This window comes from Otolemur garnettii, unplaced genomic scaffold, assembly GCF_000181295.1.
Source record: "Otolemur garnettii isolate 467f Iridium unplaced genomic scaffold, OtoGar3 scaffold00073, whole genome shotgun sequence".
NCBI lineage: Eukaryota > Metazoa > Chordata > Mammalia > Primates > Galagidae > Otolemur > Otolemur garnettii.
The window spans coordinates 8040282-8054566 of NW_003852468.1; positions in this window are offsets into that span (position 1 = coordinate 8040282).

A 14285-nucleotide genomic window follows, 5' to 3' on the forward strand; every position below is an offset into this window, starting at 1 on the left:
CCCATCATGAGTCAAGGAGCATCTCTGTACCTCTGAAGGTATCAGAGTAAGGTCTAGACTGTAGCCTTCGTTTAAAAATGCAGACTGATCCAAAAGGAGACATACACATGCCCAACGGATATGTGAAAAAACGTTCAACATCCCTGATCATCAGAGAAATGCAAATTAAAACCAGAATGAGATATCACCTCACACCTGTCAGAATGGCTGTTATCAAAAAGATGAAAGATAGCACGCGTAGACAAGGATAAGGAGAATAGGGAACCCTTGAACCCTTGTACCGTCAAATGTAAATTATTATGGCCCTTATGGAAAAGTATACGGAAAACTAAAAACAATTATTGGATGATCCAGCAATCCCACTTCTGGGTAAGTAGCCAAAGTGTTTGAAATTAGTATGTCAAAGCAATCTCTGCATTCCCATGCTTATTGCCGCATTATTCACAATGCCCAACATACGAAATCAATCTAAATGTCTATGACAGGATGGCCGAGAGGAGCACTTCAAAGGTAACCACAGTGATATTCAGCAATGAGGTACGTAGCACTTTTTCTCGTATGAGTTCATGAACTTAATTGTATGACCTCATTCTAAGGCTAAAAAGTAGTGATCTCCGTTACAAAATTGTTCAAATTAAAAGGACCCTATTAAGTGTTAGGAAATCTCATACACTAATGAGATTGTAAGGTGGTTTGAGCACTTTGGTAAACGGGCCGTTTCTTACTAAAGTTAGCATATGTATATACTCTATGACCTGCCACTTCCACTGCTGGGTACATATCCAACAGAAACGAATACTTATGTCCTCCAAAAGATCTATTCAAGAATTATTCACAATAGCCTGAAACAGGAAACAATCCAAATGTTCCTTAAAATTAGAACAGTGGCATAAATCTTAAATTATTATTATAATTGAATCCTAATGCCGCAGAGCCATGTAAGAGAAAAACTAATCTGCAAACAATAAAATGGATAAATGTCACAGCTATAATTTTAAGCAAAAGATACTATGTGATGCCATTGATATAAATTTCAAGGATTGGAAAAATGAACATCTGGTGATTGAGGACAGAATAATGATTTCCTTCAATGGAGTATTAACCAAAGGGACACCAGGGACCTTCTCAGGTCCTGACAACATTCTGTCTCTTGATCTGGTGCTTTACAAAGGTATAAACATATGTGGAAATTAATCTGGTCATACACGTAAGATTATACACTTTATAAGATATATATATATGTATGTGAATTAACAAAAATGTTTGTTAGATGAACAGTTTTTTTTCAGTGAGGAAATGATAGATTAAATGGTTTCAGAACACCAGGCTGTCCATCAAAAAAATGTTCACCATTGATCCTTAGTATATTTCTTCGTAAAAAATAAATTGCAGATGATCAAATATTTAAATATGAAAATATCCAAAGAATAAAAGACAATAGAATTGTCTTACAATATTTATTTATTTTTATTTCAGGTTCATGTGAGGGTACAAACAACCAAGTCACAATAGTTGAAGTTGTTAGGTAGAGTCCCTCTGTAGTTGTGTCCCGCACCCAAAAGGTTTGCCAAACACCCCTCCACTGTGCCCATTCACAAGAAAGTCTTTCTGATCAAGACATAAAACACAGGACAAACTTAAAGAAAAGAATATTAAATTTGACTATGACAAATGTAAATGTGTACATGACAAAACAATTATCATAAACAAAGTTTAAAAATAAATGACAATCTTGGCCCAAATATTTATGAAGTCACAAATTTTCTTCCCATGCAAAGAACTCTTATATGTCAATAATCAAGAGAAGCAAAATAAAAGAAGTCTTTTTCTTTGTGGAAAGACAAAGTTAGAGTATAGAAAGAAGAAACCGACATTAAATATATGAGAAAATGTTGATCAACTTCATTTTTAAATAATAATAAAAGTCCATTTTTTGACCTAACAGATTGGCACAGATCAAAAAGTTTGATAATAGGGCAGCGACTGTGGCTCAAAGGACTAGGGCACCGGAGGTGGTGGGTTAAAACCCAACTCCAGCCAAAAACTGCAAAAAAAAAAAGTTTGATAATAGGTTGCTGAGACAGGATATAAATTGATATACTTCTTTGATGGGCAACATGCCAGCATCATGAACAAATTGAAATTTCAAAATGTTCAATGCAGTTCCACTATGAGAAATTAGGTACTAGCATGCCCATTGCAACATTGTACAGAATAGAAAATGTCTAGAATCAACATTGTACAGAATAGAAAATGCAATACAATGCAACATTGTACAGAATAGGAAATGTCTAGAATCAACCAGAATAGCTGGTTACATGAACTGTGATACATACATTTGCTAGACTGTTGTGCAAATGACATAGAGCTTCACATGGTGAGGTGGAAAGTTCTCTAAGGTAAATTTTAAAAGGACAGAACTTGCTCCTATAGGGATAAAAAGGGAGAAATAGTGGATATTCACATACACACGTCTATGTCCGTGTGTCTCTGGAGGATATACAAGAACTGGTAGCTGTGTTGTGTCTGGACAATGCGTCTAGGAGACTGGAAGAGAGAAATACTTTTCACAAAACATCCTTTGCCCTGTAATTATTGTTACTTTTTTCAAACCAAATGTATGTATTACATTAAAAAAGACATGAAAATAAAACACCATGTTCGAGAAAGAAGGGTAAGTGGAACGAAAGGAAGAAGGAGTAAGGAAGGGGAGAAGCCAGTTGCAGAAAAGAAAAAAAAATAATCAAGGCCTTTACTTCTACATGCCCCACGTTGCCTTGTGTCGTACACAGAGTACGCTGAGTAAATAAAATTTCCAGATTTACTCAGGCAGTCCTGAATCTCACCCAAGGATCAGTTCAATATTTCCAACTCAAATTAACCTTTTAAAACCAGACTACTTAGGGGGCCTGGGATGCTCAGGCTTAGGAATGTTCTGCTTCTTTGTAGTCTATTCTGGTAAGAAATTAAACCTTACCTAATGTTTACTATCATTAGACGAGATGAAGGATGTATCAACATTTATGGAAAAACACTGTCACACCAAAGCAGTGTGCAACCTACCTGAAGGTCAAGATGGACATGTTATGTTAGAATTACATGGGCAAGACTTATTAGCAGAGAGTTCATCAATGTTAGTTTTGGAATGGTTTGGGACTCAGCTGATTTCTCGATTTGGTGTGGCTTATAGAGGGAATTCTAGTTCTGGTGGAGGGGGACTTCATCTGTACCAAAAGGAAGTTGTTCTAATGTGAATCTAAACAAAGTTTATAGAATATTAATAGAGCAATAGCCATTGTCAGTAAGAAATAAGACATGGGAAATTGTCAGGAATTTAGTTTTGGCATCACATTGGCTGATTATTAGAGGTTTGGTAAAAAATAAACAGAAGGAAACTATTTGGTCAGTAAGATTCCTTCTAGTTGTAAAAGTATGTAATTAGCAAAACAATTGACATACAAAAATGTTGAAGTTTAGAAACAACAATGGAGTTATACTTTTTATAACCAAAATTACAACCTTACATAGTTTCAAAAGTAGAGTGCAGTGAATACAGCCAAGTTGAACAAGGGACAAGCTTATTGACAAGCGCCAGAATTCTCAGTGCTGGAAGAATGTGAATGCCCAGACCTTTGAGGAACCTTATGCTCCCTGCACTCAGCTAAATAAGAAGCACACTATTGCTGCATCCATCACCACCAGAGCAGAAGCAAATATGCAGAAGCCTGTGACCCACGGAGGCAGATTCTTCCACCTTTTTTTAGTTTTCAAGTCATTCCTTATAGGCTGAAATGCATTCTCTTGATTTCTTTTCATGGATCTCGGCAAAATGCTTATGTAATAGCTTGGCCTTTTCACAAAAATTAAGCTTGAGCTGGGACAAGTTGCTCGTTGTATTAAGAATTCGAAACTTTGAAATCCCCAAATATATTATCCTAAAGGTCTTGCGTGTTCATTCAGATTATAAATTATGACATTTATGCAGAATCCGATCTGGATTATCCAGTGTGGCTGGAGCAGAGAGGTCTGTGGAGACAAAAGGTAGTAAAAAGAATTATGGAAGGAATGTGGGAAGGAGCCCAGACTATATTTGGTAATTATGGAAAGTTCTAGTGGATTATAGAACAGTGTAATAACATAATTAAAGTAGTGCTTTTAGGCCATGAAAGATAGGAGAAATTGGAGGAGGAAGAATAGTTTATTAAAAATTGCACATTCAGGCTCGGCGCCTGTGGCTCAAACGGCTAGAGCACCAGCCACATACACCTGAGCTGATGGGTCTGAATCCACCCTGAGCCCGCCAAACAACAATGACAACTGCAACCAAAAAATAGCCGGGTGTTGTGGCCAGCACCTGTAGCAGGAGAATCGCTTGAGCCCAGGAGTTGGAGGTTGCTGTGAGCTGTGATGCCACAGCGCTCTACCCAGGGAGACAGCTTGAGGCTCTGTCTCAAAAAAAAAAATTGCACATTGAGTAAATAGTGTTAGTAAAGCATTACAACCTGATAATGGTAGTTGAGTGGTGGAACTATCAATGCTTTGTATTTTATTTATTCATTTTGTCTAATTTTATTCAGAATGTATGAATTTGTGTTGCATTACATTACAGACTTCTTAAATGTTTATTTTTTAATGAAAAAATTGAAGAGAAAATAGTAAAATAAACCCCATACACCTGTCACCAAATTTAAACAATTATCAAGATTCTGCCATATTTTCTCCATTTCTCTCTTACATATTTTTTCTTTTCATTCCTTTACAGCAAGATGTCCCAGACTCCTGCTACTTTCCTGCCATAGACCTGGGATCAACCCATCTTTCATTGTTCTGTTTCTTTTCTGTGGGTTTAAAATTGCTTTAAGAAACAGAGATATAAGTTAACAGTAATCTTATATAGAAGTGATTCCTGGACAATTATGGATGTTACCATACTGAGAATTGTGGAGAAAATAATAAAAATAACCTTAAGTAAATTAGATGAGATAGCTCACGCCTATAATGCCAACAACTCTGGAGACTGAGGTGGGTGGATTGCCTGAGATCAGGAGTTACAGATCAGCCTGAGCAAGAGCGAGACCCCCCTATCCCTAAAAATAGCCTGGCGTTGTCTCAGGAGCCTATAATTCCCAGCTCCTCAGAAGGCTGAGGCAAGAGGATCGCTTGAGCCCAAGAACTTGAGGTTGCTGTGAGCTACAGTGCCATGGCACTCTATCCAGGATGACTAAGAGAGACTCGGTTTAAAAAAAAAAATTAGATCCTACTAAAATAAATCTGCTTTTAAAACAAAAGGGATTCATCAGAATTAAAAAACTTGCCTTGTAAAAACTTCTCCTGAGTTGCTTGCTTCAATTTAAGGTCTTCTAAATAAAAATGTTAAGCCAGCCCTTACTGGGTAAAATTTAGCATCTTTAACGCTAGTCCTTCATTTGTTTTCATAACTCTTAGCAAAATGCTAAGCAACATCTAATACCTTCTCCTTTCTGCTTATGGCAGTTTTCATCCTCTAGCTTAGCCTAAACGTCTAAAATAATATTATTCCATTGCCCCATAGGAGCAAGGATTTGTTAATCTTTAAGGCATCAATTCTTTTTTTTTTTTTTTAAATTGTTGTGGATTCATTGAGAGTACAAGGGCAGTGATTTTTTGTTTATTTTTCTCCCCATCACAAATGGTGAATACTAAAAGTCCATCAGTTACAGTGATTAGGAGGGCGTGGAGGGAAAGACTATTATACCCTTTATGGGGCATGACCTCCAACAGACTCTTAATTTGGGGAAGTGAAGTAAAGAAGGGCAGTTCTCTCGGTGGAGAAACACAGCTGAAGGGGCTTGAACTGAATATGTATGTTATGGACTGAATGTTTGTGTCTCCCTGCACAAACATGTGTTGAAATCTAATCCCCAGTGTGATGACATTAGGAGGTGTTGCCTTTGGGAGGTAATGAGGGTGCAGCCCTCATGAATGGAATTAGTGCCCTCATAAAAGAGATCCCAGAGAATGAACTCTCTTTTACCTTGTGAGGACACAGCAGGAGGACAGCTGTCTACAAATCAGGAAGAGAGCCTCCACCAAGAGCCCAGGCCTACTGGCACCCTGACCACAAACTCCAACCTCCAGAACTGTAGGAAATAAATGCTTGTTTGGGCCATCCAGTTTATGGTATTTTGTTATAGCAATCAGAGCTAAGGCGATGCATAAATATATATGTTTAAATAATAATAGCTAAAGCATGAGAAGTATTTACCCTATATCAGGCACTATTCTTAAAGCCTTTAACATGTTAAGACTTTTAATCTTGACAAAAACTCCGTGTGGCAGGCACTGATTACCTTCATTTTTATAATTAAGGATACTGAGGAACAAAGGGTGAATAAATAAGGACTCTAAGACCTCTCGGCTATGACATGACAGAGTAAAAATTTAAATCTAGCACCAAACTTGGGGCTTTTTTTCCCCTCCCTAAACAAATAGAAAAACCCTGACTCTCAAAATCACAGCTGGAGCAAAATTTCTCTGTTTGAGAGTGAAATACCAAAGCCCTTATTTTAAAATCAAGAAAACAAGGTGCCCACTCTCACCATTATATTGTCTGGCTATCCCAGTAATAACATGTTCACTGGACAAGTGTATAGTGTCTACTCGGGGAAAGAACTAAAAATGTGTATTCATTGTTTACAGAGGCACTTTCCACATTGCATTACATAAGTTTTATATGGGCAGGGACAGTATTTTCATCCTGGTATCTCAATCATTCCTGGCACATAGGTAAATAATATGCAAAATATAATGTTTAAAAGAATCAAAGTTGATGAAACTCTGTGTTTTAAAGAAATGCATCATGCTGTTTGTGTACAGGTCATCATATGTTGTCCAAATATACTTTTGAAGGTGTAATGAGCTACTAGAACTAGTTACATCAGCTTTTTTTTGGTTATTGGTTTATATACATATTTTGCTTCTATTTTTTAATTGTTTCAGGTTCATTGAGGGTAAAAAGAATTAGGTTACAATGTTTACATTTGTCAGGTAAAAGTCCCTCTTATAATTGTGACCCATCCCCAAGAGGTGTGCCATACGCCACAATCTCCCACCCCCTCCCACTTCCCCTCTCCCGCACCTTGAATTGATTTGAACTTTTCTCTTATGAGGGTACGTGTTAGATTATCTACTGGCTTTGTGTTAGTATTGAATACATTGGATCCTTGCTTCTCTGTTCTTATGATACTTTACTAAGAAGAATGTGTTCCAACTCTATCCAGGTTAATACAAAAGATGTAAAGTCTCCACCTTTTTTAATGGAGAATAGCATTCCGTGGTAAACATGTACCACAGCTCATCAGCTCTTCTTATTTGAGCAGTTGTTCTGAGTAAGCCATGCCTGACCAAAACAACTGAGCCCCAAGGTCATTGATAAAGGTACAGTAGAACCCTATTTTAGAAAAACAAATGCTTCTTTGGTAGTATAAATGTGTCAGACCTGCAACTCCTTCCTTCCTAACTATTTTTACAACTCATTACTGAAAACTTTTCCTGCCATTTTAAAATACTTTATTTATGCTGCGGTGCTAACCAACAAAAATATCTGCAGATAGTTGCCCAAACATTTCGTGTTTGTTCTCAGTAGTAGAAATGTTAAAGTAAACAGTAAGTACCATGCAATATTTTCATAGCCAAATTCTAGAAGTGCTTTTTTTTTTTAGCAGTTTTGGTCTGGCCTGGGCTTGAACCCGCCACCCCCAGTATATGGGGCCAGCGCTCTACTCCTTGAGCCACCGGAGCCGCCCTAGAAGAGCTTTTTGACATAATTCCAGTTTTCAAGGTTTTCTAAACTTTGGGGTCATTTACCTATTTTAGGGGCAGCAAAACTTTGTAGGCAAGTCCCAGACATATTTATTCTAGTAAGAAAAGAAATGTTTTATCTTTGTCTCTGTGACCAAAAGTCCAGTATTTACAATTTCTACGAATTCCTTTTGCATTCCAGAATTTTGAGGTTAGTGGCGATAGTGATAATCTGGTTGTTTACATCCTTATAAATTATTTAGCTTTCCTGTTTTGTCAACTTAGCCTTTTAAGTCTCTTACGAGCCGGAGCAAGGATATAATATCATTTTCAGTATTATTTGCAAACATGAAAGGAAATGACGGTGTGTGGCTCACAGATACCACTCACATTCCATTGTAGACAAGGAAGCAGGAAACATAAGCATAGTCGTTATAGATTTAAATGGTTTGCCTGTTGTTCCATAAAACACTTGTTTCATTTACTCCTCCAAGTCTGTGCAGTTCAGCCACTGTGAAGCAGAAAATATTATCAATTAGAGGCACAGTATGTTAGTCCTGAATCACAGGGCTTTGGTACCCTGGTGTGTTATGATACCCAAACTCTACCCTGCTCCCCGCCCCAGCACACACATCACAGCAGGACAAGATGTGTTCAGAGGCTAGATGTGTCCCGAAAATTAATAGAGAGAAAAACTAAAAAGGCGAGAAGTTAAGAAACAAAAGTTTCTTATAAGGTAAAAATCTGGAAAACCATATTAGGAATAAAAGGTTGATATATGACCCCCAACTCTTAACTTCCTTTTAGTACAATAAGACTAGATCTCTAAATTGGTGAAACTAGGAGTGACAAATGGGCCAATTAGGCCCTTACAACGAAGTTAATGTACCTAAAACGGAACTTACCTTCTCTTTCTCTCCCATCCAAATCCAACATTTCAGTCAACAGCAAGACCACAAGCAAAGGCTGAAATTGGAGTCTTTTCAACTGAGGCCCAAGCCTCTTTCCTCCCACAGCAGTCAGTCTGCAAGTGCTGTAGGTTATTTTTGCTCTGATGTGTTTCTTGGATCCAATGTTCATCAATGTTGATTCCTCATTTTCATTGCCAAGGTGTAGTCCAGGCCTTCGCTGATCCGTCTGTGGACCGCTGGAACAACTTCCCAGCTGGTCCCCCTAACCATAAGCTTCCACTTCGAGTGCACCCTGCATACATAAGGTGGATGCGGCAAGTTAATCTTCCCCAAGCACCACATGTCCTTCTACGGCAGCGGTTCTCGACTTGTGGGTCACGATCCCTTTGAGTGTCTCTTCATATCAGATATTTACATTATGATTTATAATAGTAGCAAAATTACACTTATGAAGTAGCAACAAAAATAATTTCGCGGTTGGGGGTCACCACAACTTGAGGAACTGTATTAAAGGGTTGCGGAATTAGCAAGGTTGAGAACCACTGTACGGGGAGGCTCCCCAGCTTCATTGACTTGCAGGCCCTCCGTAACCTGAGTTCCCTTACATCCTCCTCGGTCTTATCTTGTTGGTTCTGAAAATTCATTCTCTGATCCCACCCAGGCCTTCTAACACAAGGCCACAAACCATACCCCTCCCAGCTGTTCCTAGGCCTTCTCACCTGGTGTGTCATCTTTTTTCCCTCTCTGTGTTCATTAAAATTCTGCAACAAATTCAAACCCTACCGCCAATCCCTGCTTTCCCTGAATTATATTGTGTGGCCAACATTGACTTCTTTTTTCAATAAACAACGCAATTCCCTATCACTGCCGGTAGATCATTCAACCTTGAATGAGGGAATGTGTGGGTCATAGTGCGTAAGAGTGGGCTCATATGTCAGATATTCTCTTTAAGAATGTAACATTGGGCTCGGCACCTGTGGCTCAAGTGGCTAAGGCGCCAGTCACATACACCTAAGGTGGCAGGTTCGAATCCAGCCCAAGCCTGCCAAAACAACAATGGTGGCTGCAACCAAAAAATAGCTAGGCATTGTGGCAGGCGCCTGTGGTCCCAGCTACTTGGGAGGCTGAGGCAGGAGACTCACTTGAGCCCAGGAGTGGAGGTTGCTGTGAGTTATGATGCCACGTCACTCTACCCAGGGGAACAGCTTGAGGCTCTGTCTCAAAAAAAAAAAAAAAAAAGAATGGATTATTTAACCTCTCTTAGCCTTGGTTTATTAATCTGTGAAATGGGGTTAATAATACCTACCTCTTAGAATAGTTACTATAATGTTGCAAGATTAAGTGATACTATTTATTTATTTATTCATTTATTTTTGAGACAGAGTTTCAGTTGGTCACCCTTAGTAGAGTACAGTGGTGTCATACCTCACAGCAGCCTCACACTCTTGGGCTCAAGTGATCCTCCTGCCTCAGCCTCCCAAGTGGCTGGGACTACAGGCACCCACCACAATACCTGGCTATTTTTTTTAGAGATAGGGTCTTGCTCTAGCTCAGGCTGGTCTTGAACTCATGAACTCAGGCAATCCATCTGCCTCGGCCTCCCAGAGTGCTGGGATTTACAGGTGTGAGCCATCAAATGATACAACTTAAATGAAGTGCTCAGCACTGTGTGGGGTACGCAAGTGCCAGGTAAGCATTATCTGTCATTAGCCATAAGACTTTTGCTAAGTCTATGCCCGTGGGCCTTACCTCCAGGAGTTCACACTCCAGTGGGACAGAAAGACTTGCTGTGTGGATGTGGATGTGTGCACATACAGGGCAGGGGAGGTTAGGATGACACTGATGGTGGTGGCAACATTAACAGAGATACCTAAAGAATCCAGGAGGAAGGTCAGGTTAATGAAGGAAGGACAGTGTGGTTGGTTGAAGAAATGTTGAGTTTAACGGGCCAAAGTGATGAACCCATACTTGTCACATACACGTGCTCAGTTTGCCCCTGCAGATTGCTTTCCGTCCTTCCCACTGCCCTGGGCCCCGGGAGCATAAAGTATCCAGATCCTCCGGTGCCTTCTGGCTTCTGCTTGAGTTTTGCTAATAGGGAGTCCAGCAGGAGATAAGCAGTGTGAAGTCTGGAGAGTTATTTCTCTGCTTTCTTCCCAGCGAGGCCACCTCAGGCTGGCTGCAATCCCTGATGGAAGATCACTGTTTTCTGCAAGCAGCCTACTCTCCCCATCTTTCTCCTTCTAGGTTCTGGCAATTTCTCCCACTCCTTATCCCTGTGGATTTGGGCTGTTAAAAACCCATGGTTCCCCTCTCCCCAAACCTTTACAAATAGTCTCTCTGTAAATTAACCTTCCTTGAATTTTCCAAATTTAAATGTGCTATGTTTTTCCTGTTAGAATCATGAATGACACATCATGTTTATCCGGCCACTGGGATTTCAGGTCTAGGATTTGGAAGAGGGATTAGGGTCTGAAATATAGATTACTGGGGCCAGTTTAAGCAAGGGGAGTGAATGCAATTGCTGACTGAGAGGAAGTAGATGAGAAAAGAGATTCAGCAGCTCACCGCTGGGAGTCTTCCATCTACCCCAAGTAGTAAGACAAAGAACACACCAGCTTCGAGAATGAAAGTAGTAGTAACTCTTTGCTCATGACTCTGGTGCTTCTAACAAGCATCAGGTCCTGTTGGCACCTTAAACTCAACATTTCCCTTCCAGAAAGACAGATATTTAATAATCCTGCTGATAGGAGAATCGTTTTATAGTATCATCAGGGTGCCTGACAAATGCGGACTTAGCTTGGAAACAGATTCTGAGTCCACTATGCAAACCTATTTATATAGGAACTTCACTTCTAAAATTCTTTAATTTTATTTTTTGATAGGCTATTACTACAAACGTCAGAATCAAACCGTAAAAATAAAAAGATGTACATTGAGAGTCCCTTTTTCTGCTTTTGTCTCATGTACCTGGTTGCTTGTCATTTTTATTAGTTGCTTGTACAGTGTATGGTCATAACTTGGAGATATTACAGGTTCAGTTCCAGACCACTGCAATAAAGTGAATATTGTAATAAAGCAAATATTGCAATAAAGTGAGTCACACAAAATTTCATTTTGTTTTCCCGGGGCATACAAAAATTATATTTATACTATACAGGAGCCAGGCATGGTGGCTCATGCCTATACTCCTAGCATTCTGGGAGGCAGAAGTAGGATCCCTTGAGCTCAGGAGTTCCAGACCAGCCTGAGCAAAAGTGAAACTCCATTATCTAAAAAAAAAAAAAAACAGGGCGGCACCTGTGGCTCAAAGGAGTAGGGCCCGGGCCCCATATGCTGGAGTAGCAGGTTTAAGCCCAGCCCTGGCCAAAAAACAAAAAAACCCAAAAAACTAGAAAAATTAACCAGGCATTGTGGTGGGCACCTATAGTTCCAGCTATTGAGAAGGCTGAAGCAGGTTGATCAATGAACCTAGGAGTTTGAGTTGCTGTGAGCTAGGCTGACACCATGGCACCTGAGCCTGTACAATAGAGTAAGACTCTGTCTCAAAAAAAAAAAAAAATAATCTACACTATACAATAGTCTATTAAGTATACAATAGTATTATGTCTAAAAAAACAATATAAATACTTTAATTTAAAAATATTTTACTGCTGGGCAGCGCCTGTGGCTCAAGGAGTAGGGTGCTGGCCCCATTTGTCAGAGGTGGTGGGTTCAAACCCAGCCCTGGCCAAAATAAAAATAAATAAAAATATTTTAATGCTAAAAAATGCCAACAATCATCTGATATTTTAGTGAATCATACTTTTTTTGCACATGGAGGGTCTTGGCTGCATGTTGAGGTCTGCTGACTGATCATGGCAGTGGTTGCTGAAGGCCTGGGGTGGTTGTAGAAATTTCTTCAGACACCAGTGAAGTTTTCTCTATCAGTTGACTTTTTCTTTCACAAAAGTTTTCTCTGTTCCATGCAATGCTGTTTGATAGTATTTTACCGAGAGTGGAACTTCTTTTGAAATTGAACTCAATCCTCTGAAACCCTGCTGCTATGTTATCAACTAAATTTATGTAATATTCTAAATTCTCTGTAGCAATGTCAGCGCTGTCCATAGCACCTTTACTAGGAATAGATTCCATTTCAGGAAACCATTTTCTTTGCTGATCCATGAGAAACAATTCCTTATCCATTCCAGTTTGATCATAGATGGCAGCCATTCAGTCACACCTTCAGGCTCCCCTGCTAATTCTGGTTCTAATTTCTACCACATCTGCAGTGACTTCCTCCACTGAAGCCTCGAACCTCTCAAAGTCATCCTTGAGGGTGGGAATCAACTTCATCCAAACTCCTGTTAATGTTGCTATTTTTGACCTTCTCCCACAAATCATGACTGTTTTTTTTTTTTTTTGAGACAGAGTCTCACTTCATCACCCTCAGTAGAGAGAGTGCCATCGTGTCACAGCTCACAGCATCCTCAAACTCTTGGGCTCAAGTGATTCTCTTGCTTCAGCCTCTGAAGTGGCTGGGATTAGTCACCCACCACAATGCCTGCCTATTTTTTTTAGAGACAAGGTCTCCCTCTGGCTCCGGCTGGTCTCTAATTCATGAGCTCAGGCAATCCAGCCACCTCGGCCTCCCTGAGTGCTAGGATTATGAGCGTGAGCCACCATGCCCGGCCTCATGACTGTTCTTAACGGCATCTAGAATGGCAAATCCTTTCCAGAAGGTTTTCAATTTACTCTGCCCTGATCTATCAGAGGAAGCACGATCTTTGGCAGTTATAGGCTTACAAATTATATTTCTTAAATAATAAGGATTGAAAGCTGAAATTCCTCCTTCCTTGATCCATGGGCTGCAGTGTCAGCAGGCATGAAAACATTCGTCTCCTTGTACATCTCCATCAGAGATCTTGGATGACCAGGTGCTTTGTCAATAATGTTTTGAAAGGAATCTTTGTTTCTGAACAGTAGAACTTAACAGAGATCTTAAAATATTCAGTCACCCATGCTGTAAGCAGATGTGCTGCCACCCAGGCTTTGTTATTCCATTTATAGAGCACAGGCAGAGTAGATTTAACATCACTCTTAAGAACCTTGGGATTTTTGGAATGGTAAGTGAAGGTTGGCTTCAACTTAAAGTCACAAGCTGCATCAGTCCCTACCTAGCAAGAGAGTCACCCTGTCTTTTGAAATTTTGAAGCCAGGCATTGACTTCCCATCTCTACCTATGAAAGTCCCGGATGGCACCTTCTGCCAGTAGAAAGAAGCCTGTTCCATCTTCACTGTAAATCTGGGGTTTTGTGTAGCCACCTGCATTGATGACGTTAGCTAGATCTTCTGGATAAGCTGCTGTGGCTTCGACGTCAGCCCTTGCTGCTTCACCTTGCACTTTTACGTTCCAGAGACGGCCTCTTTCCCAAAACCTCATGAACCAACCTCTGCTCGCTCCAAACTTTTCTTGTACAGCTTCCTCTCCTCTCTCCGCCTTCGCAGAATTGAAGAGATTTAGGGCCTTGCTCTGAATTAGTCTTTGGCTTAAGGGAACATTGTGGCTGGTTTGATCTTCTGTTCAGACCACTCAAACTTTCTCCTTATCAGCAA